Here is a 7,667-nt window from a genome sequence, read left to right as displayed (position 1 = left end):
ACCATGAATTTGCATGTATCTAACAACATGGTTAGAAGACATATAACACAAAAATGACAGAAGGACAAGGAGATACTTACAAATCATGATAGAGATTTTTTTTCTTTTTCTTTTTCTTTTTTTTTTTTTTGAGAAAAAGTCTCGCTCTGTTGCCAGGCACCAGGCTGGAGTGCAGTGGCACGATCTCGGCTCACTACAACCTCCACTTCCCAGGTTCAAGCAATTTTCCTGCCTCAGCCTCCCGAGTAGCTGGGACTACAGACGCGCACCGCCACGCCCAGCTAATTTTTATATTTTAGTAGAGACAGGGTTTCACTGTGTTGGCCAGGATGGTCTCCGTCTCTTGACCTCGTGATCTGCCCGCCTCGGCCTCCCAAAGTGCTGGGATTACAGGCATGAGCCACCGTGACCGGCCCTTTCTTTTTTTGAAAGAGTCTCGGTCTGTCTTCCAGGCTGGAGAGTAGTAGCTCGATCTCAGTTCCCTGCAACTTCTGCCTCCCAGGTTCAAGTGATTCTTCTGCCTCAGCCTCCCGAGTACCTGGGATTACAGGCATACACCACCATACTCAGCTAATTTTTGTATTTTTAGAAGAGATGGGGTTTCACTGTGTTGGCCAGGCTGGTCTCTAACTCCTGACTTAGTGATCTGCCCACTTCGGCCTCCTAAAGTGCTGGGATTACAAACATGAGCCACTGAGCCCGGCTGATGGGGAATTTTTTAACACCAGTGTCAGAAGCTATGGAACCCAAAGGACATAAAAACCTTAGGAAAGGCTGGACATAAGAGGAAATGAGAACCTTCTGAGAGACAGGAAGTGGAAGCTGCATCTATCAAGGCCTAGGTACCAAAACTATCACAGTCACAATCTTTTCCACTGTATTCTATGGATCAGGGCAGTTGCAGAACCTGGCTAAATTGAAGGGGATGAGCATGGACTTTGCCTCTTGATGGGAGAGACAAAGAATGAATAGCCATCCTTAATCTGCAAAAGGATGGCAGACCAAATGAATGATCTCCAACCCAGTGAATAGGCTACCACTGGGATGAGTCACTAGCAATGTCTGCTCTTGTGCCTGAGTTCCATCTCCATGAAGTATGATTACTTAGGCCAGGGGAGGGCAGGACACCGTGATGACAGTCCTACCAAGGACATGTAATAAGGAGGTGGTAGTTTCCCAAAAGAAAATCAAGGCATTCTCACCACGAAAAGGGTGAATGTGTGCTGCAGAGATAAAAACAATGACATTTGTTGTTTGTTTGAAATCTATTTTTGGTCAGGTGCAGTGGCTCATGCCTGTAATCCCAGCACTTTGGGAGGTGGAAGTGAGAGGATCACTTGAGCCCAAGAGTTCAAGACCAGTCTGGGCAACATGGCAAAGACCCTGTCTCTACAAAAAACACAAATATTACTCAAGCATACTGGCATGTCTTGTAGTCCCAGCTACTTGGGAATCTGAGGTGGGAGGGTTTCTTGAGCCCAGGAAGTTGAGGCTGCAGTGAGTTGTCCTCTGCACTCCAGCCTGGGCAACAGAGAGACCTCGTCTCTTAAAATACACACACACACACACACACACACACACACAGATTAGCTGGGCGTGATGGTGTGTCCCAGCTACTCGGGAGGCTGGGAGACAGAGTGAGATCCTATTAAAAAAAAAAATTAGTTTTGTTCAAAGTGAGAATCTTCACAGCAAGCAACACCCTTCCCCTCATCCTCTTCACACCCAAAACATATCCCCTATGTCCCCTCATTTTATTGAAATAAATATTTTCTGGCAGCAGTGCTAGGCAGGCATAGGCTAGGACATCAAGGACAAATCAGACATGGAATTGCCCTCGAGTAGTTCACTGTCACCGGGAGAAAAAGGCAAGAAATAACAGTAGCAATAGAGAGAAAGAGGAAAGTGTTAAAAGGGGCACAGCTAAAGCATCCTGGAAATTTAGAAGAGAGAGATTACTTCCAGCTGCACCCTAATCACATACTGCCTCACAGCTCTTGTATGATTGTCTTGTCTGGTTATTAACTCCTGTATTGTTAAACAACAACAACACTGAATAATTCATGATGTTGCTTCTTCCTCCACATCCAGATCATCAGCTCCCTTATATCAGAATTGGAGACTCTGAAGGGGCTAATATCTATATCCCTTTTTTTCTGAGACAGAGTTTTGCTCTTGTTGCCTAGGCTAGAGTGCAATGGCACAGTCTTGGCTCACTGCAACCTCCACCTCCCGGGTTCAAGTGATTCTCCTGCCTCACCCTCCCAAGTATCTGGGATTACAGACATGCACCACAAAACCTGGCTAATTTTGTATTTTCAGTAGAGACGGGCTTTCATCATGTTGGTCAGGCTGGTCTCGAACTCCTGATCTCAGGTGATCCACCTGCCTCATTTCCCAAAATGTTGGGATTACAGGCATGAGCCACCGAGCCCAGTCTTTTTTTTTTTTTTTTTTTTTTGAGATGGAGTCTTGCTCTGTCGCCCAGGCTGGAATGCAGTGGTGTGATCTGGGCTCACTGCAACCTCCATCTGCTGGGTTCAAGGGATTCTCCTGCCTCAGCCTCCCAAGTAGCTGGGATTACAGGCATGCACCACCACACCCAGTTAATTCTTGTATATTTAGTAGCAATGAGGTTTCACCACGTTGGCCAGGCTGGTCTCGAACTTCTGACCTCAAGAGATTCACCTGCCTAGGTCTAGAGCCTATCTACAGCCTATCTAAGCTCTATCTATAGCCTTAAGAATACCTGCTTCAGCAGAAGAGACCACCAATAAAATGTTATGGGAATAAAGTCTTTAATTATATAGTCCTTTATTAGCTTACTAATATTCCTTCCATGCATTCAACAAAATAGTAAATTCAAAGTGATAAATAGAAAACTGCTTTTCAGCCACGGTGGCTTATGCCTAGAATCCCAGCACTTTGGGTAGCCAAGATGGGCGTAGCACTTGAGGTGGGGAGTTCGAGATCGGCATCTAATAAAATACAAAATTAGCTGGGTGTGGTGGCACATCCTGTAATCCCAGCTACAGGGGTGGCTGAGGCAGGAGAATCACTTGAACCCAGGAGGTGGAGCTTGCGGTTAGCCAAGATCACACCATTGCACTCCAGCCTGGGCAACAAGAGTGAAACTCCGTCTCAAAAAAAAAAAAAAGACTGCTTTTTCCTATAGTCACCTTCTTTTTCTTCTAGCGGGAGAAAATGTCTTCCTATTGGTGTTTACTGTTTCCAGTGATGGACATCTCAGCTGGGTTTGTCCTTTCCTCTTGGCAACGTAGAAATGTCAAAATAAAGATAACTAGCTGTAATAGTAAATACATTGTGGGTGCTTAGACTGTTTCTGTATAGTAATCTCAGACTCTTCTGAAAGCTCTTTTGTGTGTGCGCCACCAGAGTATTGCCTTTTGGCATCATTTCCAAGTCTTTCTGAAAAATATGCCATATTTTCTTTTTTTGTTTCTGATTTTTAAATGACAGATGGTTAGGAAATGGCTTCTTTACTCTTATAATTATTTTCCCCAGCTTTTCTTCATTAAACAGCAATTACTGTCATGCATAATCTTCCTAAGTAGTTATTTTCTAGCTCCTGAAGAGTGTAATCACCGTGAATGCATTTATCTTATGCACTTCACGGTTTTTCTCAGCGTGAAACTTCTACCGAAAATAATTTGTACCATAGTAACTAACATAGGCACTTAAACGTGTGGTAGTTAATTTTTTATAAGCAGACCAAATTTTTAGATGAAACATTCATCAGTTTTACAAAGGGTCGTTTTCCTGGAATCTATCCAAAAGCATCTTCAAAGGGAAATTAGAAATATGACTACCATATTTTAAATATTTTCCAAGGGAGCAGTGGAGTGAGAAAAATCATTTTCTTCCGGCTTAAATTATCTCATATTTATACCATGCTAAGCAGTTTACAAAACATCCAAATTATTTGCTTTGTGGAGAAGTAAAATCCCTTGTAAATTTATTTCTTCATGCTAGCAATACAAAAAACAATTTCTTACATTATGCCAAACAAACTCTATTTATTTATTTATTTATTTGAGGCAGAGTTTTGTTCCGTTGCCCAGGCTGGAGTGCAGTGGCCGGATCTCGGCTCACTGCAAACTCTGCCTCCTGGATTCAAGTGATTCTCCTCACTGAATGCCAAATGTCAAGAATAAAATTTCTTCTAAATTCATCATGAGTGGCTTCTGGTAAAAGATGATGGCCTGTCAAAATTACCTTTAATATTACAATTCACACATGATCAGATCTCTTGTTTTGTCTTTTGATATTTCATTTACTGCTTCCAAACTTTTAGATAAGTTATAATTCTTCTGAAGATATCATAACTGCTTCTGTTTTCACTACTTTCTTATGACTTGATTTATATGTTTACCTGTTAAATCTAAAGTTTTTTTGGGCTGGGTGCAGTGGCTCACGCCTGTAATCCCAACAGTTTGAGAGGGAAGGCAGTTGGATCACCTGAGGTCAGGAGTTTGAGACCAGCCTGGCCAACATGGTGAAACCCTGTCTCTATTAAAAATACAAAGATTAGCTAGGTGTGGTGGCAAATGTCTGTAATCCCAGCTACTTGGGAGACTGAGGCAGTAGAATCGCTTGAAACCGGGAGGTAGAAGTTGCAGTGACGAGACTCCATCTCAAAAAAAAGAAAAGGATCCTATCTGACCCCCTGTCTTTGTTTGTGCTGCTATAACAAAATACCACAGACTGAATAATTTATTTAAAAAAAAAACCCAGAAATCTATTTCCTTCAGTTCTGAAGGCTGGGAAGTGCAAGATGTTGCCTGGTGAAGGCCCAGTCTGCTTTCATGAATGTTGCATCCTCAGGAGGGAGGTACGCTGTGACCTCACACAGCAGAGGGGAGAAGGGCAAAAGCGCTGAACGCAGCTCGTCAAGCTCTTTTGTAAGTCAGTCAAGCCTAATGCCACTCACGAGGGTTCCACTCTCGTGACTTAATCACCTCTGGAAAGCCCCACCTCTTAACACTGTGACATCAGTGATTACATTTCAAAACATGAGATTTGAAGGGAACACAGACCTTGAAACCATAGCAGACTCCTAGCACCTGAATTTCAGTGTGGCCTGCTCACTGTTACACACTCTCCAGAAGTCACACGTTAGTGTATTTGTACAAAGGAAAGCATTTATTACTGTGTTTTTTCTGGAATGTGGAGACTAAAAAAGGTCTCACTTAGGCCTGGCATGGTGGCTTAAGCCTGTAATCCCAGCACTTTGGGATGCCTAGGTGGGTGGATCATAGGAGGCCAGGAGTTCGAGACCAGAGATATGGCAAAACCCTGTTTCTACTAAAAATACAAAAATTAACCCCACAGCACTCCAGCCTGGTGACAGAGCGAGACTCTGTCTCAAAAAAAAAAAGAAAAGAAAAAGAAAAAAAGGGGGTCTCACCTTGAATGTACTTTGGGAGAATAGTAGTATTCCTGGAAAATTCCATAGAATGGAGATAAAAGAAAGATAAATGGCAAGTTAGTGAAGTTCTGGAGATAGTCTCCAAATCAGGACTCTCTAATTGGTTCGGGAGAATTGCAACTTTGAATACAAATGGCGGTATTGGAGAAATGGAAGAAAGAAAGAAAGAGGCAGAAGACCCTTTCCCAGAGTCACACAAAACAATGACCAACAAGCTAGTGCCCATGAATTCCTGACAGTGAGTCCTTTCTATCAAATGATCTCTCCAGGCAGTGGAGAGATCTCAGCAACAGACTAAGCTAAGTAATGCCCAGAGTTACTCAGCCAGGCAATGTCCGGGCTACACATCTCGGGAATGGCAACAGCAGCTCCAGGCCTCCCCTGCATTTCTGCATGTGGTTGCTTCTCCTTCCTGCTTCTCCCTGAGCCTGAGCCACCTCATTATGCCATGCTGAGCTGCCTGGCCCTGCAGCTGGCCTCCCAGGCTCCAGTCTGCCCGACTGTGAAGCGCCTTCCTTGGAGTTTGCTCCGTAAAATACAGGTGTGGTTGTATCCCTCCGAACTTTAAACTACTTTAGGGAATGGCCCATTGCTTTCACGAGACTGTTCCCACTTCATAATCGTGGTTCACACCCCTGTCGATCTGGTCTTAAGCCCCTTTTCATCACACTCTTCTCTCTAGTGAGAGAAGTTCCCCGAGGTTCCGTCATGGAGGAGTCGGACTATTCACATCTCCACTGGGAATTCCTGATGGGGTGTTTCCCTCCCTACCCTAAGCACATCTTGATGGCTGGGGCAAACCCACTTCTGTCAGAAAAAAAAATGACCTCGAGGGAAATCGCCTTTGGGAAGCTTTCTCTTACCATATCCTGTAGTCCACCAGCCCCTCCAACAGAACTGAATCCTCTTTCCTCTGGACCTCACTGGTATGCAGGGCTGATCAGGTGGGTGGGCTTGTGATATTTATTTATTTAAATTAAAAAAAAATTTTTTGAGACAGTTTCACTCTTGTTGCCCAGGCTAGAGTGCAATGTCGTGATCTCAGCTCACTGCACCCTCTGCCTCTCGGGTTCAAGCAATTCTCTGCCTTAGCCTCCTGAGTAGCTGGGATTACAGGTGCCCACCACCGTGCCCTACTAACTTTTTTTTGTATTTTTAGTAGAGATGGGTTTTCACCATATTGGTCAGGCTGATCTTGAACTCCTGACAGGTGATCCGCCCACCTAGGCCTCCAGAAGTGCTGGGATTACAGGCGTGAGCCACCACACTGGGTGTGATGTTTATTTATTATCTGCCTCCCCTAGAAGACCAGAAATCCTCAAAGGCAAAGCCAAATTTTTTTTTGTTTTTAGGCTGGAATGCAGTGAGGCTTCCTGCAGCCTCGACCTCTTAGGCTCAGGTGATCCTCCCATCTCAGCTTTCTAAGTAGCTGGGACCACAGGTGTCCTCCACCACACCCAGCTAATCACTTTGATTTTTTTCATAGAAAGGAGGTTTGGATGGGCCAGGCGTGGGGCTCACGCCTGTAATCCCAGCACTTTGGGAGGCCGAGGCGGGTGGATCACGAGGTCAAGAGACCGAGACCAACCTGGTCAACATGTGAAACCCCGTCTCTACTAAAAATACAAAAAATTAGCTGGGTATCGTGGCGCGTGCCTGTAATCCCAGCTACTCAGGAGGCTGAGGCAGGAGAATTGCCTGAACCCAGGAGGCAGAGGTTGCGGTGAGTCGAGATCAGGCCATTGCACTCCAGCCTGGGTAAAGAGTGAAACTCCGTCTCCAAAAAAAGAAAGAAAGGAGGTCTTGATATGTTGCCCAGGTTGGTCTTGAACTCCTGAGCTCAAGCAACCCTCCTGAATCAGCCTCCCAAAGTGCTGGGATTACAGATATGTGCCACCGTGCCCCACCCAAAGCCAATATCATATTCAGTTTTCAAACTCTGATACCTAGCACAGGGACTGCCTAGGTAATATGCATCTTTGATGTCTTCTGAAGGAAGGGAGGAGAGGAGGAAGAAATTTGGTGGGTGGGTGGACAAGCATGGGTGAAGGAAGACAAAGGACCAAGTTTCTCCTCTGCCCCTACGCCGGCTTTCCCTGCTGTTTGGGTCTCTGTGCTCCGGACCAGAAGACTTGCCCTAGCTGCTCCAGCTGCTGCACGCACGTCTCTCTGGAACCTGTCTCAACTTCCCAAAGCTAAACATCACTTAGTCCCCACA

This window comes from Callithrix jacchus, chromosome 6 (assembly GCF_049354715.1).
Source record: "Callithrix jacchus isolate 240 chromosome 6, calJac240_pri, whole genome shotgun sequence".
Taxonomy (NCBI): Eukaryota; Metazoa; Chordata; class Mammalia; order Primates; family Cebidae; genus Callithrix; species Callithrix jacchus.
Note: the sequence above shows the minus strand (reverse complement) of the source record.